General features: G+C 44.4%; 1 protein-coding gene across 2 annotated transcripts in view; it reads left to right on the top strand.

The window, feature by feature from the left end:
- SLC24A3 (solute carrier family 24 member 3) overlaps nt 1-26,770 on the top strand; it is a 102,753-nt gene that overhangs the window by 16,005 nt on the left and 59,978 nt on the right. The gene's annotated exons all lie outside the window — the stretch shown is intronic.

The raw sequence follows: 26,770 nt of genomic DNA, 5'->3' as shown, positions 1-26,770 counted from the left end.
ATGGTTGCTTCCAGCCCCACAGTCTCACAGTTGACTTTCTTTCTTCCAGATATCTGCATTGGTTTCACTTGTATTACCGAAAGTTTTACATCCAAAGAGTCTTAAATGTTTATTGCATGAGCACTACATGCTGTTGTTGTGGTCAAATATGCATAGTGGATATGTGTGTTGGTGCAATTATTATTTGTAGCATTAGTTGATAATCTTATATTTAATCCTAGTGGCTCTGGCAAGCGATTGACCTAGATGAATTTTAGTTTGAAGTTTCACAGGCTGATTTTCTGATGTGAAATGCATAATGCAGCTTTTTCCTCAGGGAAGGACCTTAGCAGGGTACTTCTTATCTCTGTGACTCCCGCTTATATGAAACTCGTAGGAGCTCAGTGTCCTTGAAGCTCTATTGCTCCATTACATTTAGTTGAAGTTGGTTGACATATACAGGTGCTTTTGGAGGAGGTGAGCACAAGCGTGGATCAAATGTGTTTTTCTGCTTGATGTGTCCCTCTTCCTCTGGAGTCCAACTACAGATAGAATGCTAACTGATTGGGTAGAGAGATTATTTAGCTGTGGGAGATGAGCTAATGTGCTCTTTCACATTATGTTCCCTGAGCTACTTGGAGGCCTGATAGCGGCCTTTCAGTATCTAAAGGGAAGCCGTGGGAAGGAAGGGGACAGACTCTTTAGCAAGATTTGTTGTGATAAGAGAAGGGGAAATGGTTTCAAAGTAAATAGGGGAGATTTAGAGTAGGTATGAGGAAGTATTTTCAGCACTAATGTCAGTGAAGCATGGGTTGCTCAGGAAGGTTGTGGATACCCCATCCTTGGAGATATTTAAGGTTAGGCTGGATGGGGCTCTGAGCACTGATGGAGCTGTAGGTGCCCCTGTTCAGTGAGCAGCAGTTGGACTGGATGGCCTTTAAGGGTCCCTTCCAGCTCAAGCAATTATATAATTCTGTGATTCTATATACAAAAAAAAAAATAAATTCCATGGCATATAATGGCAAACAAATGAGAATTACTATGGGAAAGAAAGCAGAGCGAACAAATTTGTGTCGCGTGTGTTGTTTCATGGATTTATTTGTTTTTTATTATTATTTTTAGCATTAGTAGAATATAAATACAAATCATGAAGGTTATGCTGGACAGCAGTCAGAAGTGTTTGACTTGTATTGCTTTGAATGGGGATGAGGCTCTTTTGAAGTCCGTATGGAATGTTATGTGTTGACTCCAGTGGGATTTCAGGCCACCTGCAGAATATTTCAGTTCTGCTTTTTCAGCAACTGAAAGAGGTAAAAGAAGAGTTGATAGAAGAGATGCTGTTAATATCTTAGAAAAGCGTTTGTGTTCGGAACGTTGGTTGTGCTCTATATGACATGAATAAGCAAAGTGTTACCTTCTGCTGTCAATTTTGAGTTAGAACTCGTAATGAAATGAAGTAAAACATTCCTGACAAAAGTCCTGTTCTGAATCCAACTGCATCTCTAGCTAGAATTCTTGTTTTATGGATTTCTTTTACTCATTGTTTATTTGTATTTGGTTAAAGGGAAGAGAGGAGAGAATAAAGTTGTTGTTTTAATTTGGCTAGCATTCATTAGCTGTCATCTGTTGTCATCTTTAGCTGTCCCAAAGAGCTGTGTTGCTGGAGCTGATATGAAAGATACAAAAAATTGCACTTTTGCAATCAGAAGATGCTGATTCAATAGAATCAAAACTTCCTGTTTAAATGCAGCTGGCTGATCTGATTTGTTGGGTTCCAAACAGTGTTGCTCATCTTGGACAGCACCTTCCATGTACACAGGAGCTCTACTGGAGAGCTGGATCTGCCTGCTCGTCCTGTTGCTTTTGGGGAGGAACTCCCATACCTGGAGGTGCAGGACAGCTTCATATTTCCAAAGCCAGTTCCTGGGTAAAAGCCCTCCTTTTCTTTCCTTTCCTTTCATGCACAGTATTGTGGAGCAAAATGTAGTGCATAGCCATAGTTGGGCTGAGAGGAACCTGATCAGGTTCAGCAAGGGCAAGTGTAAGGTCCTACACCTGGGGAGGAATAACTGCATGGACCTGTACAAATTAGGGGCTGACCTTCTGGAGGGGAGTTCAGTAGAGAAGAATACAGGGGTTCTAGTGGACAACAGGTTCGCCATGAGCCAGCAATGTGCCCTGGTGGCCAAGAAGACCAATGGCATCCTGTGGTGCATTACAAAGAATGCAGCTAGTGGGGAGAGGAACGGTATGATAATGATACTGTCTAAAATGACCCTTGTTCTTTCCTATATGCTCCCAAAATTTAGATCTATGAACACATACAGCGTGGCTAAAAGGAGAGTTTAAAGAAGGCAGTTTCACTTACCTGTTGGAGAGTGTGGAAGGGAAAGATAAAATGCTTTACTTCACTATTGTAGTTTTGTGGCAGTAAACACATTTTTGCATGCTAAAAGAAAGATCTTTTCTTGTTGTTGTTTAACTGCATGTGTTTTCAGGCTTACTTGAAATCCTGGCACGACATTTTCCATCTGCTGTATTTATTTTCTGTTAGCATATTGAATGGTGTAGCTAGTAGTGTTTTATTGTGAGAACTGCTCCAAATAGAGGTTTTTATGCTTGCGTTTACTTGAAGCATACTTTGTAGAGATATTAAGGGGCTGAAATGGGTATAATCCAGCTTAAAGACTGTATTTTGTAATTTTTTTGTTCTTTTCTTGTAATTTTCCACTCTGTCAGGCTGTTGCAATTGGCTTGATAGTGTGGTAGTCGTAAGCAGTTCCCTTTATAATGCAGTGCTCGTTCTGTGCTGCGTAGGCCTGATTCACAGAACCCCAGGGATCTTGGGGCCCAGCATTATGGTACTTGGAAATAAATCTGTGTTGGGGGTAGCAATTAGAAGGCTATTATTTTTCCTTTGAAAAATCTGTTGGGCGTAGCTGATGCAGCACTGCTCTAGGAACCTTCTTGCTAACACCTGTGCTCAGTCAGCATGTACAGAGCTGGTGAGTAATACTCTTGTCCTTTTCTTCCTCATTTTCCAGTCATGTTGTCAAACCTGATCAGCCGTGCACTCTTGACTCCTTGGTGTCTGTATGTATATTTGACAGTACTATACTGGTGCCTCCAGTATAGGAAGGATGTGGAGGTGTTGGAGTGGGTCCAGAGGAGGACCACAAAGATGCTCAGAGGGCTGCAGCACCTCTCCTATGAAGAAAGGCTGTGGGAGGTGGGCTTGTTCAGCCTGGAGAAGGCTCCAGGGAGACCTCATTGCAGCCTTCCAGTACTTTAAGACAGTTTACAAGCAGGAGTGGAACTAAGTTTTTACATGGTCTGATAATGATACGACAGGTGGGAACATAGGTAACGGGAAATTTAGGTTAGATGCTGGGAATAAATTCTTCACTCAGATGTTGGTGAGGCCCTGGCAGTGCTGCCCAGAGAACTGTGGGTGCCCCATCCCTGAAGGTACCCAAGGCCAGGTTGGATGGGCCCTGGGCAGCCTGAGCTGGTGGGGGGCAGCCAGCCCATGGCAGGGGTTGGAACTGGGTGAGCTTTAAGGTCTCTTCCAACCCAAGCCGTTCTGTGATTTTATGACAGCTGTTCATTCTCTTGTCCTTATGGTATCTGTATGAAGATGTGTGGAATTAGAAATGGGCAATAAAATTGGACAAGATTTCTTCATGTAGAAAAGTTATATTGTTTAAACACTGATTTGAGTTCAAGTTTGGCAAATATTTCTGCTTAAAGTAAATGATGAAGAAAGAGAGAGAAGTAATCACGTTACTTCTGGCAAAGCATCACTTGACCATGTAGTCCTGTTCAGAAGTGTGAGTCACCCACTGGAAGCAGGAGAAAAAGAAAGACTTCAGTTGATGTAATGTTGAGCTTTGGGTCAGGTCCATGTGCTTGCAAACTTGGAGATCAGCTTGCACTAAAGATGTTCAGAGGAACTCGCTGTTAATCCAGGCTTAATTTGTCAGCTGTCATGAAGCGAAAGCAGACCTCTGTTCCAGCAGCAGCAGCTCTGCACTTAACATGGCCTGCATTGACCATGGTAAGGCAGGAACATCCTGCAGCCTTAGGCTTAGGTAAAACCTTATAGCTCCCTACAATAACTTGAAAGGAGGTTGTGGCAAGATGGGGATCAGCCTCTTTACCCATGTAACTAGCGATAGGGTGTGAGAAGATGGCCTCACATTGCACCAGGGGAGGTAGTTCAAGTTGGTCATTAGGAAAAATCTCTTCTCTGAAAGAGTGGTAAAGTACTGGAACAGGCTACACAGAGAGGTGGTAGAATCACTGTCCTTGGAGGTGTTCAAGGAATATTTAGATATAGTACTATGGGACATGGTTTAGTGTAAAATATTGATTGATAGGTAGACAGTCGGACTGGATGATCTTAGAGGTCTTTTCCAATGTTAGTGATTCTATGATTCCATGGGGAGAAGGCTGCTGTTAGCAAAAATGGGCTGTTTCAATGTGTTGTAGCAAGCATTTCCACTTCCATTGCAACAGAGTGGTGTTTTTCTGCATGCAGAGTTTGCCTGGGGAAGATAGGCCAGGAAAACTCTAAGGTGGTGACTGCCAGATAATCTAGGAGGCCACAGCAGAAAAAAAAAGGATAATGAATCTAGGCAAGGATTTTATATTCTGGGCTAAGAATTACCTGAGATCCATTCAGGCACAAAAACCAGTGTGATGAGGTGTGCTTGAAACAGTTCAGTAGATCTGAAGATTTCCATTTTTCAGAGTTTTTTTGTGCTCATTGCTGTCAAAAGCTTAGCTTTTTTCTTTTTCTTTATGACTATTAAATACCACTGAGAAAATCTGATGGATGCACACAGAAGAGCTGTGCCAGGATTTTCCTATACCCTTTTGATTTGTGTGAGAAGAAAAGCATTATATTTTCTCACGTGTTATACCAGAAATCAATTGCTGAGTATACTGGAAAATAATCCTTTGAGTAAGTAGAAGTCTCTGAGGAGCTAGTCCAGCAGTGATGTGAAAAGGATGAGATGTTTAAGCGGTGGTGTTGTTATATAGTGCCCTGTGGCTCATGCAGTGTGTCACCAGACCAACTGAGATGATGATGTCCAGGTTTTGATGGCCGGGGCCTGGCCCCAGTGTACCCCAGCAAGGCTTGTAGAGCAGGCTCAAAGATGGTGGCCAGGTTCAATAGGAGTCCAGGTCTTACATGTTTGTAACGAGGAGGCAGCTCCAAGGGAAGTTGTGAAGGCAGTCCATGGGTCAGGATCAATACATTCCTCATCCAGATGTGGGCAGCTTTGGACTAGTAGGTTTTTACTTGAGATGACTCTTTTTGGATCAGAGCTTCTACAAAGGCCAGACAGGAACTGATAGGGCATGTTGGTCCGCAGCCTAGCCTGGGTCCCTGTGCTGATGTTGATTCCTGTGGGGTGGATAGGTGAGAAGCTCATGGACTGCCTTAGCATAGACATCATGCTGGGTTGATTTCTCCAACCCAAGTGCAAGACCCTGCACTTTGCTGTGCAGAACCTCATTATAGATTCACCCAGGCAATGGTTGTTACGACTGATGTTTACAGCACTGGAAAGCTCATGCAGCAGTGAGAATGTGGCCCCTTTGTGTCCATGAGAATAAAGGTCTCCATCCATAGCCAGAGCATCCTGAGTCCTGCCAGGAAGCTGCAGGACTGGAGTGGGGATTTCCTTGTCTCCCTACCTGCCAAAGAGCTTGGGCAGGCAGCTGGAGCCTTCCAGCATAGCAGTAATTGTTTGCGGCACGCTGAGGTCCTGGTGCCACCACCAGTTAGCTCTTCACTAGACTGACATATGTTTCTGCTGACAAGCTGTCATCATGTTCTTCCCCCAGCATTACTGCTTCCCACGTGTTCAGTCGCTGCTCCTGTGCCGGAAAGACTGCAAATAACAGTCCTGCTTAAGTGTGTCGTTTTAATGTCATTATCAGTAATAGCAGGAAATGCTTGATTCCTACAGAAATGAAAAGACCTTGGTAGATTCATTTAGATCCTCAGGCACAAAGGCATTTAATTTTAACAGCCAAATAAGTTTTTGTGCAATTATTTCTTCGTTTCCTCCACTTATTCCAACAGCAACTTTTCCTTTCATCTGCATTGCTCTGGTGAGTCACGGATTATGATAATGTAATCTGTAGTGCTTGGCAATGAAGTAAGTAACTCTTCCTGATCGCTTGCTTATGTTTATTGCTGTTCCTTTAGAAAGCACTTTTTGGTTAGAACTATAAACCTTAACGCACAAGTTAAGGTGTACAAAGACTTGTTCACAAGTAGATAGTCTGAGATATCCCAGTATGTGCACAGGGTCATGTCCAGGTAATGCACTCAGCAGATGAGACCTGTGAGACGTTACTGATGCTAGAAAAGGAGCTATAGCAGAAGAGTCCCTGCCCTGGAGAGCTTTTGTGTTAGAGTAAGGCTGGGGATACTAGAAAAGCTGGCATGTTTGTTCAGCTGTCAAACTGCAACAGGATGAAATGTGGGGATTTTAGTTTTCCTTTTGCATTGTGCCAGGAGAGCATGGCAGTGGCAGAAGTGCCTAACAGACCCTAAAAGTGGACTGCAGTGTAAGGTGGGTCCTTGTAGCCCAAATCTAAAACCAGAAGTGCTGAGCAATAGCAGAAGTGCAGGAGGTGACTGCTCACAGAGCGAGCAATACAGGCAGTGATAGGCCATGTGCGGCTGTCTGAACCAAATGCAATAAAAAAATATATATAAAAAAGGCACTTTCCACAAGCAAAACTAATTATTTCCTTGCAAAACTAAAAAATATAAATATTTGTTTCTGCCGAGCAAGTTGCATAACTGTGCTTTTACTTGTGGAAACATTAGATGGCTTCAAGTTTAATAAAATATCCTTGAGGAGTATCAAAAATACAGTCTTTTCTCCCCCAGCTGTAACAGTTCAGCGAATTTGACAGGAATTTGCTCATACTTTCCGCTCCCACACTGCTTTTGTCTGCTGATTGCTCTCTTCCTCCCTTCCCCTCAAGAAAAGTGAAGACTTGGCAGAGAGCATGAGCCAGTACGCTGCTTCTCCTGCAGTTGCAGCCCATTAGGGCTCTCACTTTGGGAGCATTGGTTCATAAGTGAAGCACTGCTGCCTTGGAAAGTTGCTGTGTTTCTCCTACTGAGCAGTGGGCTTCAACGGCAGAGCTAATGAACTAAAATACAGTGGTGATTGGGTTAAGCATTTAGAAATAAAGACCGTGATTGTTTCTTCTAGGTTTGTGTGCTTCAATGGGATGAGGTTACCTTTCCTATAGCCAGGGAGATGTTCTCTTAATGGGAACAAGAACTGATGTTGTCAAGTTGTTAGCTGGTGAGCTGAGAGGAGGCTCAGGGGAGACCTCATGGCTCTCTGCAGCTACCTGAAAGGAGGCTGTAGGATGAGAGGTAACAGCCTTAAATTGCAGCAGGGGAGGTTCATGTTGGCTGTTAGAACAATTCCTTCTCCCACAGAGCGGTGATGCAGTGGCACAGCTGCGCAGGAGTGGTGGGGTCACTGTCCATGGAGGTGTCCCAGAGCCGTGAGGATGTGGCACTGAGGGACATGGTTGGTGATGATGGGTTTGTGGTTGGACTTGGTGATCTTACTGGTCCTTTCTAACCGTAATGATTATATGATTCTTGTCCACGCTTCCTTGCTGAGCCATTCTTCTTGGTGTTTTAGAAATACTGTGAACAGTTTTTCTTCTCATGCCTGTTTTCCACTTACCTGGCACACTTTAAGTACAGGCTGTTAGAGTTAATCCTACAACGGGCACACTCAGCTTGCTCACCTGTAATCATCTTCATTCATTTTGGCAGCTGGAGTGTGTTTCTGGAGCCAAGTTCACATTGAGATGAAATTGGGTCAGCAGGGACAAGTGCACATGATGTCTTTGCTATTTACAAGCCTCTCATTATATGTTTCATTTAAGGTAGCCATGCAGGGCATAAGGGAGAACACAGCTTCTTTTGAAGCTTTGGTTTTGACCAGAACCGTTCTCATTGGCCCTAGGGACCAGCAGACCCTTGAATCTAGCTGGGGAAGGCAATGCACAGAAATCTTTTTAACAGGAAGGTTCCATTTCCCACTGCAAGAGCCAACAGCATCTGGTTTAGCCGCACACACATGTGCACACAGTGCTCATTTGCTGCAACGTCCTCAGATCAAAATTTGGCAGTGTGAAGGCTTTAGATCTGGAGTCACTTTGTGACTTGGTTTTGCTGCTTTATTTATAAACATGTTCAGCTGCTCGGAAGCTGAATTTGAGTGAAGCGAGCATTTGAATCATGCTGTGTTATAACTGTGCTGCTCACTTGCTGCAGGGTTTGCTTTGTGGGTTGCATTTTGAAAGGCCCTGACATGTGAGATTGTCTGATTTTAGGATCTTCTTGCAAGAATACATGGCCAGAAGTACTCACTGGGACTTTTCAGTCATGTAAGGGGATGACATCCTTAGTTTTGCTGAGTTACGTTGGCATATAGGTGAGCAAATTCCTTGGACAATCCTGGTTGAGCTGCTGATCTGTTCCAGAACTATACAACTACGACATTCCTTGATGCATTTTCCAGTAGACATTTAATCCTCCCACAGATTTGAGGGGAAAAATGGCAAACCATTTCCATTTTCTATAAATGGATACGCTTGTCAAAGTAGAGAAACAGAGGGGTTGAGTCATGTGGGCAAAGCCAAAGGATAGCTGGGGTTTAAATGGCAAGGGAATTGAGCCACAGCATCTGGAGGTATCCATCACAGCCCCCACTAAGTCATTAGGAGGAAAGTCCTTTGCTTTGCAGCAGCATAGCTGAGATGCAGTTTGTTGAATGCAGAGAAATGAGTTTACTGGAGGAATAGCTCCCTATCTCATTAGCCAATGCCATTTGCATAGTCTGCACACATCCTTGTCTCCATCTCTTGCTTCCTCAGCCTCCTCTTCACCTTCCCTGGTGGCACTGTTTCTTACACTGAATACAGTACCTGACCTTTGCATGGGGAGCTGATTCCAGGCAGGAGACCAGAGAGGGCTTGCAAAAGTGAGCCAAGAGGGGTGGGGAGATGTGGGGAAAGAAAGCTTTTCAAGGGAAGCCTTTAAGATCAGTTATGCTTGGAGAGAAATATTTTGACTGCAGTGTATCTTTGTTCTTTGGATTACAATAAACAATCCCAGCCCAATGAAGGTCATAATTCGACTTCATTATGAAGTATGAATGCATTACCCACTTACAGGCAGGAATTGTGTCCTTAAAGTGCTGTGCTGTGCCTGGACCGCATTTCCAAGAGTAAGCTTGCAACAATGGCTTTTTGCTGAGCACTTGAAGATATTGAAGTGGTCCTCAAAATCTTGCATTTCCCCAGAAATTAGGGACCTCTCAGAGCGCATGGGAAGCAAGTAGCTTTCTTCCTGCTGAAATGTTGTCAGTATTCCTATGGGATTGTGTGTGTGACTCCAGGAGCTAAGGCATTAGGGAGAAAAATAACACGAGATCTGTGATTAAGATCAAGAGATGGCAGTGCTATTTCGCTTTGTCATCAGCGTGCTCCCTTGCATTCATGGAACAAAAGAATTAGAAGAGGGAGGGGAGCTGAGTGACAAAACAACAAAGCAAACACCAACTCCCAAAACAAAGCGTGATCTTTACAGTCTGCAGGCAGAGGAACAGTAATGAACTCCTGTGAGCGTATAGTGCCCTTGTCTGAAAGCTGTTGTTTATTTTCACAGAGTGCATCGCCGCTTATGTATCAAACAGTTGTAATTAAACCACCACTTGCTCTAATAGAAAAAAATCTCATTAGACCTATTGGCTGCTGGCTGATGCGTACTCAGCCTCCAGCCTTCTGCACTGCAACATGGCCACTGAGCACACTGGTAATCTGCAAATTCTCACCTACTGGGAGTCATTTGCTTAATTGGTGATACTTGTGATTAGCGTGTTCCCGTTTTAATCATTGTTTCCAATGGAAATTACTATATTGTCATGTGCTAGCTATTCAATAAGGGCCTTGCAGGGTGTTTGTGGAAGATTTGTGTATCATGCTGGGTGTCAGAGTGAAGAATACCAAAGGATAATTGACGGTTGCTACCCAAGAGGCGTGTTAATAGTCATGAGAATTGATGACGAGGAAGAAAGCCAGGAATACTGCCATTGGGAAGATGGAACAGATCTCAGCCTGTAAACCTATCAGAGACACAGGCAGAAGGTCACCTGAGAGCCAGTCAGAAATTTAGTGCAATTTACGCTGCACTTGGAGTGCTGTACAAGGACTTACTTAACTGAGCTTATATATTACCTATGGGCCATGTAAGATGAACTTAGATAGGACTATAACTTCTATCCCCTCCTTTCTTTTCAGTCTTCATGTGGACTGCAATAACCTGACCCACTTGCAACCTACTGGTCACCATGTAGTTACTTGATCTGCAGGGATTGTTGGTCTGACCACCTTTAGTTGCTGTTAAATATTGCCTAGGTGTTAAATACTGACCCTGAAACTGCCGATCACGATGAGAAAGCTTCCACTCATATATGTTTTGGGTTGGCTTCCCTGCTGATGATATGGAGCTGCAGTGGCTTGTGCCAGTGGGAGCAGCTTCTTCCTTGCCTTGCAGGGAGTAGGAAAGTCTTTGTGATCACCTTGGTCCCAAGGCTCTGTCACCTGGGGACATGCATATTGACATAAGAAAAAAGGCATGACAGTGCTCATCCTCTCCAAAGCTGGTGTCTTTGATCCCACCTGAAGTTCTTGTTTCCTTTTCAAAGACACTTAGTCTGGATGAAACAGCTTTTAAGCTATGAGCATGTGGTATTCCAGTCCGGTGTGATGGAGTGGACCTTGGTCCTTTTTAAGAAAGGAAGCTGGTTTGCAGTGGAACTTGGATATTTTGTGCAAGATCTGATGGATTACATTTGCACACACAACTTCATGAGGGATAAGAGTTTTTCAGCCATATCATCTCTAAAGGAGCTGCCTCCATGGCAAGACAGCCAGTTAATACTGATGGCACTGAAGGGTTTAGTGGGACTGTGCTGATGGAAAGTGTGCTGTGAGATTCACAATCTGCATTTTGCACATGATCACAATGCTTTTCTGATCAGTGGTAAATGTGAGTTGTCAACGTAAGCATTTAAGAATATTGCTGTGTTTTTGTAAAACATCAGAATTCTCCCAAATGTCCCATTTCCACCAAGCTTCTCTTTGGTGAACATTATTTCTTGCAGTGTTTTATTACGCTGCTGGTTTCTCCCTGAGCAAATGACAGCTGGCTTTCAAAACTATTTTGGAGCTCAGAACAGACGCAAGCAATCACAGGGCTGCAGATGTCTGCAAGCCACAGCTATTCTATAGCACAAACAGATTTTGGGAGGAGGGCTTTGAATGATGTCAATTGTTGCCTGACTTTTTACAACAGAGAGATTAAGTTATCAACCTGGAAGCAAACTCTGGGTGACAGAAATCCAGGAGGTTCTGCTGGTTGGCATCACCTGATGGTCCAGCCCTCAATAGTGAGTTATATTCAGCATTCATTTCTGCACGTAGGGCAGATCCAGGTCCCTTGTGCTAAACTGGAGCGAGGAAGATTTTCTGCAGGACCCAGCAGGTATTCCTGGACAGCAGATTGTTGACAATATATATATCTGGGAATATAACGTCCAGTCTGGCTTTATTTGCAGATGTCATTGGCACGTCAAAGGCTAATACCTTTCAACTTGGGGAACAGATAGGTTGTGCAGGTTCCTGGTTCAGCACAATCTATCAAAGTGCCTGATTTGAAGTTTCCCCTTTCTGTGACTCGTTTGCATTCAAGTAGACTGGTTGGCATTGTCTCCCATAACATCCTTATAGGTAAGCTTAGGAAGTGTGAGATAACGAGTGGACAGTGCAGTGGATTGACAACTGGCTGAGCTCAGAGCACTGGAACAGGCTGCTCAGAGAGGTGGCAAAGTCTTCTCCTTTTCTGGGGTTGTCTATAATTGGAAACTAAACTGTGTGCTGATTATATATACAATTAAATATGCGCTGCTTCTTCTGTCTGGAGATTGTGTCACTCTATAGAATGGTAAATTAAAAAGCTGAAGATATATACCAAAGAGTTGGATGAGATTCTAATACGTGGATGATGTGCTGATAGTAGTGCAAACTTTCCAGCCTGATTTTGTAAGGTAGGTGACACATTGCCAAGTAATGGTATCTTTGTAAGAAAATTCCCCATTGAAAGAGGCAGGTGGCTGCTATATTTTGTAGCTTAATTGTGATCTCTGCAATTTCTGAAACTCAGTTTAAGTATCTTTTTTTTTTTGACATTTTATATATTTTGTTTTAGTTAACAAATGAAATATTCTGTAAACCAGATTTTCAAGCATCTGCGTTGATGGGTAGTACAAAGGAAATCCTCTCTTCAGCTCAGAAGAAGTGTGTTTGGTAGTTAGAAGTCACTGAGAAGGGAGACGTGGCTTGGAGATGGAAATCCAAGTCTTAGCTACAGCAGGTCCTGTCGCTCGGGTGAGTTTGGGGAAGTTCATGCACAAGTACTTAAAGAGCTACTTTGGTGGGCACGTGTTGAAATGTGGAACGTTTCAAGGACTGTACTTTTATGAGAGGTTCTACCTAGGTCAGAGAGTTACTCCGTTTGAATTGGGGTGGAGGAAGGCGTTACTTTTGCTTTTAAATCATACTAAGCTTTCCCAGCAGGTTTGTCAGCCCAGTGCCCATCTCCTTGGCTGTTTGTAGAGTCTCTTCCCTTAGTGTGCAGAATGCCTGCGGTATTCCTGCATACAAACAGCATTCGGTCTCACTTACAAGCTGTGCGTTAACTTGGAGCAACCTTTCAGCAGAGCTTAAGGTTTGAAACATTTTGACCTGGTCCAGAGCTGGTCTAAGCTTCAAGTGTCTGCTAATATTTAACCTGTGGCAAATGAAAGCAGAGTGCATGTGGAAAGAGGTACAAGAGACTCATAAGCACCCAACAAACCCATTGCCTGCGGCAAAAGCCAGAGGGATTCAGAGCTCATACTTCTGCTGAGACCCTTACTACAGCATTATTGGCCCGTAGAGGAGCCCTCTACAATATAAATCCAGTTTTCCCCTGTTTTAAAATCCCTTTGTGCTGCTAGATTGATAATAAAGAAAGTCGGGGCCAATGGTTATAAGCACAATCCCGATTTCAGTGTGTTCTGGTATTTTATGGATTGCACATGAATGTGTAAACGAGGGCCTCGGGATATTATGTGAATTTCTTTGCCTTCAGGGGTGAAAAGTGATGTAATTCTGAGATGTGGCCCAGTATGAATCTTATTAGAGTTTTAAATCATGGAATCATAGAATCACAAGGTTGGAAAGGACCTACAAGATCATCTAGTCCTACCGTCCTCCCTTTACCATACCTACAGTAAAACCACTAAACCATATCTCCTAGCTCCCTATTTTGAACTATTACTGTATAAGAAGAAAAGTAACATCAGGCCACATGTCACAAGCTGGATTGTTCTGCAATTCCATAGTAAGTGTTTAAAAATCAAAGGCCCAGATTTTCCACTGATGTAAATTATCACTAGCTCCATTGATTTCATTCTGTTTACATGTGTTTTAAACAACTGAAGGCCTAATGCAATATCCCAAATCAAGATTTAATACAATCAGGATGGAGTCTTTATCGTGTGTCATTTGCATTTTAAAAAGTGTTTAATTGTGCAGTTTCTATAGACGTACACATCCATTAACTCACTTATGCAGGCTCAGAATAATGGTTTTATATATTAATGTCGAATCGGTTTAATTTAGTGCACAGCAGTGGGTGAAATGAAAGTATTTAATTAAAATGGATTTTTTTTTTTTTTTCACGCACTGCGTAAAGAATTTTCCAGATTAGATATTGGTTACTCATATGTGAAAGCTCCCTCCTTCCTTGCTGTCCGTGTTAGGAAGAGGAGCAATGCCAAGGTGTTTTACAGCAGCCTTCCTCCCCTGTCCCCGAAATCTCCTGTGTGGGAAGGGCTGGAGCACCTCTCCTATAAAGAAGGACTGAGGGAGGTGGGCTTGTTCAGCCTGGGGAAGGCTTTGGGGAAACCTCATACAGTGTACAGGACAAGGGGGAATGGCTTTAAGCTAAAAGTGGGGAGATCTAAGTCATTTAGGAGGTAATTCTTTACTCAGAGGTTGGTGAGGCCCTGGCAGTGCTGCCCAGAGAGCTGTGTGTGCCCCATCCCTGGAGGTGCCCAAGGCCAGGTTGGATGGGCCCTGGGCAGCCTGAGCTGGTGGGGGGCAGCCAGCCCACAGCTGTTGGAACTGGATGACTTCTAAGGTCCCTTCCAATGGTTCTGTGTGCAATGAACAAATTCTGGGAGGTCCTGTGTGGAGTCAGAAGTAGGACTTGATACTTGTGGGTCCCTTCCAACTTCAGATGTTCTGTGATTCCATCAGCAGAGGCCAACCACTAAAGCTTGGGTAGCCCAGCACCTTTCATCTTCTTTTGTCTTATGTGTGTGCATACAGTAAAAGACAGATTAGTGGATTCCCAAAAAAACCCCAAACCAGTGGTCAAGCTCAGTGTATTTGCAATCCTAAGCATGCAGCCCAGTGAACACAGCAGCAGCATTAACCCAGGCTGCTGCTGATAGACATCCAGCAGCTGGCAGGCTGAATGACCGCTTCTAATTAGCGCTCATTAACAGAATCAAAAGAAAGTGACTGGGGAGTTTGCTTCTGCACTGATGGCTGTGACTTCTGGGTGACCGAGTGTGTGATGTTCTGCAGCAGGACAAGCCACACATGCCCTGGTGGAGTGATGATACCTGCAGTAGCCGTCTGCTAATTACCCACCACGCCAGCTGCATCTAACTGCTATTAGTCATGAGCAAGAGACGCTGCCTTCCCGTCTAGTAATTGATGGGAGAAGAAAGAGAGAGGAGGAGGTGATAATTGTTTTGTGTTAAAACAGGGATAATTACTGCTATAGAGTTTCACTAGAAAACAAAGCAGCAATTAATTATTAACCATCAAATCTCAAATGCGGGTTGGCAGGTTAAGGAGGGTGGTTGTAGGGCATGTGCTTCTGTTTGCTGGGAGCTCTGCATGTTGCTGCCTGGTTGCATGGATGGCTCCTCACATCGGTGCTACTTTGGGGTCTGTTGGGACTAGGGCCAGCAGAAACAAAACCTATTTCTCCCTAAAGCATCAGTCTTGGTGCCTTAGGGGGTCTTGTGCCCTGTTTGTGTTGTGGGGGATCCCTCCTGGCAGAGGACTATAGGGGTGCCCATGGGTTTGATGCATGGGGCACTGGCTGGCAGAAGTGGCTCTCAGGAACCATCTCTGATGAGGGACCAACAGGGAGAGCTCTGGAGAGTATCAGACACAACACTGCAAATAAATGCCACCAGGTAAACTGTGTCTGAAAGCCAGCATGTCAAACAGGTACTGAGCCTGAGGCTTTGGGTGACGCTAAACCTTCCCCTTTTCCCCGACCCCTTCCTTGGTAACCGGGATTAGAGATTTAATCAGGGTGCAGGAGCTGACAAGTATTTGGAGCGAGTGATGGAAAGTTCCACTGAGCCACCTCTTATGTGCTGGGGGTGGGGAAGCTGGCAGCAGGGAAATGGGGCTTTCTGTGCAGCTTCCATTGAATTAATCTCATGTTCCCCCTACGCTTGGGTTCTTCGTTTTTAACATATCTTACTCTTTTTACATGTGTTTGGTCAATTAATTTTTCAAAGCACAACCTTTCTTACAAGCCAGCACGTCTGCCTTGCTGCCCTATCCATGCTGGATGGATTTGGATTGCATCTAATCGGTGTCTCCTGGGAAAGACTCAGCAGGATATTTCACTTTCTGTTCAGCATGGAATTAACAAACAGGTTAGCGCACAAGGAGAGGACCCTTAATATGTGTGTATGTCCTTGTGAATAATCTGCTTTTCTAAATTTCTTTGGAACCAGCTGTGATCACTGGAGATGTTTGTGCACATGTATGTGTCTGTGCTCAAAGGCACACGTGCGCGCAGCGTGAGTGAATGAGTTGAACTTCCTCTGAAGAGCAAAGTGAAATGCTTTGCTCGTGAAGTAACAGTGCCAGTAAGGACCACGCTGACAGCTGCTTGGCAGGTCTGTCTGCATAGGAAATCCCGTGCTGTTCAGAGCCTATAAATCAGGATCAGATGGCCTTTTAAGGGAATGTCCTGTCACTCAGCGTTCCCCATTCTATTTTGATTTCACAGATCCTTGAAAATATTCCAGTGAAGGCACAGTGATTTCTGCAGCATGTTCGTTTTGCTTTTGCCCTATTAAAAGAAACTCTGTAGAGAAGGACCTGGATGTCCTGGTGGCCAACAGGTTGACCATGAGCCAACAGTGTGCCCAGGTGGCCAAGAAGGCCAGTGGCACCCCAGATTGTGTCAGTGGGAGTGCAGGCAACAGCAGGTGACCATCCCTCCAGTGGGAGGGGAAGCGATGGGGTCACCATCCCTGGAGGTGTTCCAGGGATGTGGCACTGAGGGATGCATTTGGTGGTTGGACTTGGTGATCTAAGTGCTCTTTTCCAATCTTCATGATTCTATGACCTGTCTGAACACTTACCTCTGCAACCAACTTAGGGAAACTGCTTGAGCAGAGGGTCAGGCTCAACTTTGGTCCCTTCCTTCCCCTGATACTCTGATTCTGTGGAGAGCAACCTGAAAGCCTGCTGGCAGTTGAAGCTCTGGTCCCACTGTGACTCCAGGGTCTGGGTGACACGGCCATCCCTTCTGGGCACCCTGCCTGGGATCGCAGCAGAAATATGATGCTGCAAATCCCCACTAAATCCCAGCTGAGCAGAGGGGTAGATGTGCTAAAGCTGAGTCTGTTGCCTGGTTTTACAGCTATACGTGCCAGCAAATCGGACTTAATTTGCAGCCTAATTTACTGCTTCCACAGCACTAGTGGAGGAAACGCTTCTCATCTAGTTCATCTGTAGTTTTTTGGTAAATATGTTAACTGTTCAAATGGTGTTTCTGTGAGCTATTTGAGTTACGGAAAACTGGAAGTAATAAGAGCTGTGCACTTGCTGTTTGGAAGGTGGTAGGTTGTATTTCTTTTCATGTTTGTTACCTTATTGACTATTATGCAGATGCTGTAAATTGCAGCAGAGGAGTTATGTGGCATAAAGTACTATGGCATATTAATCCTGCTTTAAGTGGGAAGGAGGTTCAGAATGGGGCTGGGGCTGTTGCAGATGTTGGGGATGCTCTGCTCTGCACAGCAGAGGTAGATTGAGAGTACAGGGAAAAAGTGACTGACCAGAAAATGAGCCACTGTCTAGCAATGTAATTACTGGGATCTCAGGTGCACAACCTGCTCCTGGTGAAGATGCTCTCCCTGGAAGCTGAATTGTTTAAACTGCAGTAGAAATGCAAAGTCACAGCCTTAATCAGTGATAGAGCACCTGGTGGGAAGGCAGGGCCACGCCAGGGGAGCTCAGGTATATGCAATGCACCTGAGTGACCAGAAGGGCTGGAGCCAGGCTCCACCCCTGCTCAGACCTCATTTAAGGGTTGGCATTGGAGGTGAGGGTATCATGCTGGAGATCCTTGTGTACCTGAGGCCTTCTGAAGGTAAGCAGCTTCTTTATTTCTGTGGCTGTTGCATTTGAGCAAGTCCTCACTTGTTGCAGCCTGGGACTTTGCTATTCTGCTGTCATTGCTATACTTTCCATCATTTCCCATCATGTTACAGGTTACAAAACTTAGGGATAAGCATAAGGGTGGCTGGGCATCTGTGTGTTCCTAAAGTTGGTGATGAGTTTCCACCCATCACAATTTCGGATGGAAATGCTTTACTTCCGACATCATCTGCAGCTAACAAATTTGGAGAAGCATTAAATCCTGAAGCAATTAAATGTATCAGCAGAGCAGGGTTTTTTATTTTGTGAGATACTTTGCCAGCTGTTGTTTATGGGGGGAAAAAAATCCAAATCCTTTTTATGAGAACTGCTTTTAGGTTTGGGTTTTTTTTGTTGGTTTTATTTATTTTTTTCCTTTGGTGCTGATTTATACATTATGCATTAGTACTGGCAGGCAAAATATTTACCAGCAGCATGGGGAACTTGAATGTCCCTTCTGCTCTGGGTTGAAAAAGAGCACTAAGATATCCAAGCCCAGCCCATCCCCACCATCCCATGGTGCCATGACACCTCCAGGGCCAGTGACCCCACCACTCCCTGTGCGGTTGTGCCACTGCCTCACTGCTCTTTCAGAAGATAAATTTCCCCTAGTATTTAAACCAAAGAGACCAAAAGTGTTGTTTTTTCCTTGGGTGGCAGGAATGACATCAGTTCTGTAATCCCTCTGCTTCTATAGGATCTGCTTCCCAAAGAAGAGATCTAGATGTTGAACTTTTCATGATTGCACTGACTATGTTTGAGAGAAACAGGGCAAGTGAATTCACTTAGGCTCACTGTATGGTATTTCCTGGGATTTCTTTTGTAAGTTCTGAGAAGGATGTGGCTCTTTATGCCATTCCCTTTTTGCTTGCAATGAAAGAATTTCGATTAGAGCTCATGGTAAGCAGCATGTCCTAGTTATATACAAGGAATAATGATACTATCAAAGGAGGCCCTAGACTTGGAGAAGTTAAGTTTTTCAGTTGCAAAAAAATATGCTATCAGATGATAGTTTGAGAGTTTTCATTCCTGGCCCTACAAATACGATTGTAAAAAGCCCTGGATGTTCTGCCTCAGATTTCAGAGGAAGTAATATTTCACTTGAAACATCCAGTTGTTGTTTGCGAAGTTCACTTCAGTATTGGGAAGACATTTGAAGGGAGGAGCGAAGACAAGAATTCATCTTTCTTGTTTCTTCCTGACTTAGAAGACTCGCCTTGTATTGAAGGGTACTTGCGTATTGCCTGGAACTGATAAGGGAAATGTCACAGAGAAAATCCCCATACTCTATCTACTGCTGAAATTGAGCAGAATGAATTCAGAGTCACTTGGAAGAGTAGGAAGCTGGGCTCAGTGAAGAACTTCCCTCCTACCTTGTGCTCTAGAGGCCGTGGTTTTTTTCATAACAGGATAAAGTTTGCAGAGTTTTATTCTTTAAAAGAGCAGCAGGATTTCTCTATAGGTGCTGGGGGGGAAAAATACATAGAACAACAAAACAGAACCTCAGGCCTTGGCTGGAAATTACAGCATTAATTGAAATGAAATAGAGCTACCACCAAGCAAACCAAGATATGATACCTGGGAGCAACGTTTCTGCTTGATGGGTATGAAATAGGTAAGTTGCAAGCCTTCTTAAACAGGATTGCTGTGGAAATAGCACATACACCTGTGGTCCCTGGGAGTGCTGCAGGAATGAGTGGTCTGAACAGCAATAAATAAGGATCCCAAGAGCACTCATGGTGAAGATAAAGGCTTTTCCAGTTCTTGTGATGCTGCTACAGCACTCCCAAAAAATCACAGGTGTATTGCAGGGCCAGGTAGGTGTACTTGTTAAGGCTGTCAGTGTGGTCTACCTGGACTTCAGTAAGGCCTTTGACACTGTCCCCCATAACATTCTCGTGGAGAAGCTGGCTGCCCATGGTCTGGATGGGCGTACACTCCGCTGGGTGAAGCACTGGCTGGATGGCCGGGCCCAAAGAGATATGGTTAATGGAGTGGAATCCAGTTGGTGGCCGGTCATGAGCAGTGTCCCCCATGGCTCAGTGCTGGGACTGCTTCTGTTTAACATCTTCATTGATGATCTGGATGAGGGGATTGAGTGCGCCCTCAGTAAGTTTGCAGATGGCACCAAGTTGGGAGGGAGCATTGATCTGCCTAAGGGGAGAAAAGCACTACAGAGGGACCTGGATAGACTCGATCAATGGGCCAAGGTTAATGGCATGAGTTTCAGTAGGACTGAGGGTCCTGCATTTTGGTCACAACAGCCCCAGGCAACCCTACAGGATGTTTTCTGGTTCTTAGAGAAAGACTGAAAGGAGTCTGATGAGGCAGGAAATGTGCAGCTAAAAGCTGCAAGCCCAGAGCTCAGAAGGATTCATGACTGTGCCTCCAGAAAGACCAGCATCGTGTCCTGAAATAGTGATGTTTTCATAGTGTTCGGGGTAACTAAGCTGGGAAGTGTAGAAGTATTAAAATGACCGATGGTCAAAAAGAGAATCTGTGTGAAGTTCAAAGGTAGGGTCCCCTCATTGAGTAAGTGTTACTGTTGTCATTTGGTTTTGTCGCATTGTGCTGTAGGCTCCCTGGCAAGGATTTTGTGTGAGATGAGAAAACAGCGGTCCATTTAGTGAGATGGTTCCCTTGGGCCTTTTTGAGACTATTCTCTTGATGCTGCTGATGTATATGTGATGCAGTCTTCCAAGTTCCAGTCTGGACTCCTTGGCCTCATGGTGGAAGCTGTTGCTGTTGTTGCTTTTATTATTGGATAGCAAACCCAAACAGAATCATTTCATGTCTCTGAGCACACAAAGTCAGTCCATAGACCTTACGTAAGGATGTGTCATGCATGCCCTGGAAGCAGAAGATGATTAAGAATCTCTTTAATATGAGGGAATTTCTCAATTTCTTCGAGGGAAATGAAGCTGCGAGGGCATTCCCTTTGCTTGGGTTTTCAATTAACCAGAGTTTAATTTGCGGCATCCCTCTTGGTTCTTAAGCTGGGTGGGAGGGAACAGAGGTGGAGAGGCATCAGGGAATTAAGTTTACCCATCACTGAAAATCTTAGTGCTGCTGTTACACAGGAATTAGAGTGGCTAAAGGGATGGAGAGGGAAAGGAGGTTGTTAAAGCCAGTAGGTTCATTCTTGTTATTTGCTTTCAGGTCTGGTTAACACCTTCAAGGTCTTTTCTACTTCATGTCCTCGGGGCAATACTCTGAGTTCTACCCAGTGTGGGCAATGGGGACAGCATGCAGCAGGCAGCTCTGGGGCTGGGAGCCACAGGCATATGGCAGGGGAAGGAGCGGTTCCCATAGAAACCTTTCAGTGGGATGACATCACCAGCACTATCACATTTAAGCTTTTCAAGGCTTTTTGGATTTCAGGGATTACATAACTTCAGAGAGGTTAGACTGGGGCTCAGATCTAATCAGTATTCAAGGTCTTAGTTGAATTAAATTACAAATAAAAAAGAGGATGTGAGGAAGGAGCAGGGATGCTGGTGGGGAGTCGAGGCAGGGTGAGCATGTTTGGTTGGGAAAAGGAGCTGGCCAAGTTTTGTGCTGTCCCTGGGCTCTCCAGGATTGCTTTTGGAGATGCTTTCAGGGTCGGGGTGCATAATGAGATTTCCTTAGCCCCCGCTGAAAACAAGTTCACATAGTGAACATGGTGTAGCTATGCAGTGAACCCCATTGAGTCCTACTTGAAAGTCCCCTCAGTCCATCCTGCTGCCTCTGGGTGCTCTGATCTGCTCCTTACACTGCTTGGAATTGAAGTATTTGCACAGAGGAAAGAATTCAATGAGAATGAACAAGAAGTTTGATGTAGTTCCTCTGCCTGCAGCCAGCATGTCCCTAAAACAGGTGCCCAGCTGGTTAGTGCCCAGGTTTGTCCCTCACCAGTTTTTCTTCTGCTGTTCCTATGGGGCTGACTCTGATTTTCCTCTTTGTGTTGGGGCAGAGAGGAGCGTTCAGGATTTCCTAGGTGCCAGATCCGTCCTAAATCCATTTTACAAGTCGCTTGACTGAGAGACATGACTTTAAAAGGTGTTAGCAGCAATATTAGCGTTTCTCATCTTGTTTAGTATTATTAGACCAGATGATTTTCCCTAGTCTGTTCTTCTGGCTAAACAAAGTAAAGGGTCTCCTGAAAACACTCATGTTTCAATTCCATAGCTGAAGTGAGGTCTGACAGACTGTTCTGTGGTTGGTTGCCTTGCTGGTGCGTGCAATGCTTTGGGGAGCATACTCTCGTCCTTGTGTCTCAATGAGGGCCTGGCTTAAGAGAATGCTTCAACAGTTCAGATTCTAACAGGACTTCAGCTATTTCCAAGGCTGGTGATGCAATGCAGTGCTGTTGAGTGAGAACGTAATGTGTTTGCTTGCTTGCTTTTCAGCCCTTGTATTGCCTGCAGTTAATTGTCTGAATACTTGAGGAACCTTTCCTAGTGTGACTTTCACAGCAGAAAAGCAGCTCTTCATCCTTGCCTTTTTCTTCTGTTCAAGACAAAGTGGCTTTTGGTGTATGCATTTACCTGCATGTTTCCAGAAGCCACATACTCCTGCTTTCTAACCTCCTTTTCTGTTACCTGTTTGATACCTATTTGTTCACCCAAACTGTGTGTGGTATGAGTAGTCGCACAGCTCATCTCGTTTCATGGTCTTTGCCAGCATTGGCATGGGTTTGCCAAAGCAAGACCTTAAAATTGAGCATTCAAAATGCTGGAGAGGTATGAGAAGTTAGCAGGCAGATTTTCAAGTACATGGGAGCTTGGTTGGCTTGGTGCAGAGCTGCTCTTGGGTGCACAAGGTACAGGAGTCTTTGGTGCCAAAGCACCAAACCTTGTGTTTTTCACCAGTCCTGCTAAGCTGTGGGCAACTGAAGCTTCCCGTTCATGTTCTTGATGCCACAAGGAAAGAGATTTATTTGTCATGTCTTTGCCAAGCAGTAGGAGCTTGGTCAGATCTGTAACAGTGATGGGTTCATTGTTCTTACATGTGATTTTGGTGGGCTGCATGATAGAATTTTTGCATGTTAATTTTTCTGGAACTTCCAAAGCTGAAAACGTCCTGCAGAAGCTGTTGAAATAATACAGTAATGCCCAGTGAGGAGATAAACCGTATGGATAATACAGAGAAGCCTTTTGTCCTTAAATGTGGGATAAGTACCAAGTTGGGGTTCGTGATCCAGTACTGTGGATGTTAATGATTTACAGTACTAAATGGCAAGGTGGTAGTAGGTCTAAAATGAGTAACTTATCTTGAAATCTGAGTGGAAGCGCAGCATGGGAATGAGAGGAAAAACTGAGATCCAGTGTAAACCAGTATGCCAAATCCTTTGCAGTGGCTGGAGGGTTTTCTTGGAGAGCAGTGGACGTTTCTCCACGTCAGTGGACGTGGGATGGCTGTGTGGTTCCCAAGGTGTGCTGGAAAGAGGCATCAGGGAGCATGCTGTTCATTTATGCTTTCTCTTTGTGCTCCAGCTGCCCAGCTCCAGAAAGCATTCACAGCCACTAGCAGCAGGAGCACGTAGCTGTTAATCTCCCTGGCAGTCTGTGGGTGTGCGGTGTGCTCATACTTCTGTAATTACACAGAATCATGAATGTTGGAAAGGGCCACTAAGCCCATCTAGTCCAACTATCAGCCCATCACTGCTATGCTCACTAATCGTGTCTCTCAGTGCCAGATCCACCACAGCATACCCAGAGATGGGGAACAGGCCAGTTGTTTATTTCATGGCGATGCTCTCAGAGCAGTATACCTATAATGAAGATTGCTTTCTAGCTTCACTCTTCTCCTTGCTTTCAGTGGGAAGTATTTGCTAAAATCCTCCATATCTCAGCAGCTATGGAGAATACGTGCAAGTCTCTTAGTAGCAGCGTGCAGCGCCATGACCTTAAAGAGCTGCTCACTTGGCTTGGTGATGGGTCAGTGGTTGGCCTCAGTGGCCTTAGTGCCCTTTTCCAACCTTAATGATTCCATAATACTATACACTGGGATGCTGATGGCACTGCAGCCCTCTAAGAACCTCTTTTTTGCAGCTCATTTCCAAGAGCTAAATGAACCCTAAATGGACGGAGTCACTTACTGCTGGCAGAGAATCTTTTCAGAGTTCTTCTCTGTCTGATATTTGCCTGAATTTTGTCAGTTTTATCTCGCTTTTGCCAGAGATATTTTCAGTGAGTGAGTTGTCTGCGTGTCTTGCGTGAAGTATTATTCTCTTGCAAAAGTGGAAGCAAAGCATTCTAGGAAAAGACAAAGAAACCTGCCTTTGGCATCTCAGAAAAGATGTGGGAAAAGGCTTGTTGGTGTTTTTAAACAGTTCTGTGACATGTTTAACAGTCTAAGGAGCAATGAAAGATGAACTCATATACATACGTCTTCTACTTCTGGAGTAGATGTTAGTGTTAGCTTCTCAAGGATGTGACTTTGTGCAGCTTGATTTAAAGAGCATCATTACTGGAGTGATTGGGGTGATAAGCACAGAAGCATTTGTCCTTTGTCAGTATGGAACAAGGGCAGTGTTGCAGCTCTGTGGGGTTTGTGGAGTGTTACCTGGGGGAAGGTGGCTCTTAAGCCACCTTGTAAGCAAAGCACATTTGTTTGTGTGCATAAAAAGACATTTTGTCTGGAAGAAGAGTGCTGTGCCTAGAATGATTAACGAAGCAGATGGCATTTTAGTGCCTATGGAGAATTAATCTCCTAATCAGTTTCCTTTACCTGTGATCCCTTGTGTCCTCTTGGGAGTGATGCTTTTCTCTTAAGCCACCCTGAATTTGAGTAGGTTTGTGTTAGCAGAACTCACTTCTTCAGTGTAGTTCACTTACAGCTTTTATCTGGTATTCTGTTTCATTCATATACTCCATCTACTTGTGCTTCTGGACATCAGCAACAGTTTTTCACTCCTGACAGAGACATAAGAGGGAGTAACCTGGAAAGAGCCAGATGTATTTTATTACGGCCTAAACATCATCAACAATACAGCCTGGTCCCTGGTGATTTCACTAACCTTCTGATTTTGCTAGGGATGTAGCAGAGAGAATACAGCTTGACTTTGAGATGTGGGCCGAACAAGTTGGATAGGCAAAAGAAATAAATGCCCCATCCACAGTGTGTGGGCTTCTGGAGTCATCTCCCCATCACCAGAGTTTGGGTAGGGCTGGAATGGTCATCTTCATGCTTTTGTTAGTGGGGGAAACTGGGAAGGCTCAAATCAAGAAAATATCATGTTGTTTGTGTTCTGCCTAGAGAGCCAAGAAGTGCTCTTTCTAAGTTGCAGGGATAAATGCTAAACTCGTGAACATGGTACAAGAATTAGTGGGTATAAATTGGCCGTGAGTAAATGCAGACTGGTAAATAAGCAGTGTTCTGGAAGAGCATCCCAGAAAGCAGTGTAGGTTAGGGTTAGGTTTTGAGACCGAGTTTCAAGGAGGAGCACAATTGATTTCTGCATAGGCAGAAGGAATACCATTTCTGGGACACTGAAGGATTGGCTTGGAAGGCTGATGAGGTCTCAGCTCTGGTACTGCACAGGAGGCTCTGCAGATCAGATGATGTCAGTGACTATGTGGGTTTTCTGTCTGGATTGTGTGACGTTCCAAGATTAGAAAATGAAAGAGCTGTGATCTTAGTGTTTGGGTGGGGGTTGCATTTCCTATCCATGCACTTTAAGGCAGCAAAGATGAGTAGAGCTCGGTGACCCCCATCACCATGTGGATTGATTGCTTTGAATGCTACTTGTGTTTAATCTCGAAGAGGGGGAAAAGAAACCACAACACCCCTTTTGCATGCAGTTTAGGGTCCACTGTGTTCACCCATGTGTTGAGTAACAGCTTGCAAATCATTATCTGATGGGCACCTGGCCGTTAAACTCCCAGTGACCTGCTTGCTGGTACTATGCAGTGTGTTCTCCTGATACATCTCTGGAGCGTGCTGCGTTGTTCTCAGGGTAAATATGAAAGTAAACAACAGAAACTGAAAATAACCACAAAGGATGAAGTGGAAGCATGTAACTGGTGCTGGAAATGCAGCCTTTGGTTTAGCTGCTCACTCTAGGAAGGGCTGTGTGTATTCGAGTAGTGCCAGAATGAAACATGCTTGACCTTTGCCACCTCTTAATGCTGGTTTAAGAGGCAAAATACATCTGGTTTTGGTTAGTACCCCACAGAGCGAGTTCTGCAGCTGAGCATCATGGGCTGTAAAAATCACAGGTCTCCCTGCAGTCTTATACAGGAGCATCCCTGTGTCTCTTGAACACAAATGTCTGCCTTTTCCTATAGGATTAAGGCATGGGAACTCTGTGCCGTGTTCCTAATTAGTATAGTTAGCAGATACATGAGTTTTTGCCATGGTCTGCACAGCTTATTTTACTGAAGACTTATTTTACCTGCTACTCCAGCTCCAGGATAACCAATGGCTCTTCACAGCTGCACCAAGGTCCAGGCCTTGGGTGAGGCCCAGAATCAAAGGCAAATAACCCAGTGTCTGGGAGTTTAAATGATGGAGATCTGCATCACTGATGCTGTACTGTGCCAAGTGAGGGTGGGCACTGTGTTGTGTTATGATATCAAACAACAGTGGCTTGGTGAGCTGGAATCAGCCAGAAGCAGTGCTGTGATTTGTGAGTGCTTTGATATTTCTGGTGTTTCTTAAGAACTGCTGTTATTTTTGCTGTGGGTGGCAAGACTTTAACACAAGGTTTGGGCATCCCCTCTGTGGCCTGATGTCAGTGAGTTCTTCTTATGTCAGGTTGGGTGTTGACTCGTTAGGCAGCCTGAGAAGCACTGAAATACTGTTTCAGGGCAAATTTTGATGCTAGGTAGATTTTTTTTGTGTCTTTAATTTAGTTTTAAATACATTTGTTATTAGAGAAGCTTCAGACAGATGTGCTCAGAGAAGTACCTGAAATGGGAATGGCTAAAACTTCATGGATTCTTTGGAAGTGCTTCCAGTTCCACTGTAAAATGAACTCACTTTGTTCCAGCTTGGCAGCGATACGAGGAATTGGTGGAGAAGAGGGGAAAGCATCAGAGTTAAAAGAGCTTTCAAAAACACCCTAGGAAATGTTCCCAAACAACCACAAACCCTCCCCGGAGACCCCATCCACATACTAGGAAGCTCTGACTGCTCATATCAAACAGTTCAAGGAAGAAAACTTGGCCCC

Source organism: Coturnix japonica, chromosome 3 (genome assembly GCF_001577835.2).
Source record: "Coturnix japonica isolate 7356 chromosome 3, Coturnix japonica 2.1, whole genome shotgun sequence".
NCBI classification, from domain to species: domain Eukaryota; kingdom Metazoa; phylum Chordata; class Aves; order Galliformes; family Phasianidae; genus Coturnix; species Coturnix japonica.
This window is presented reverse-complemented; position numbering and strand designations above follow the sequence as displayed.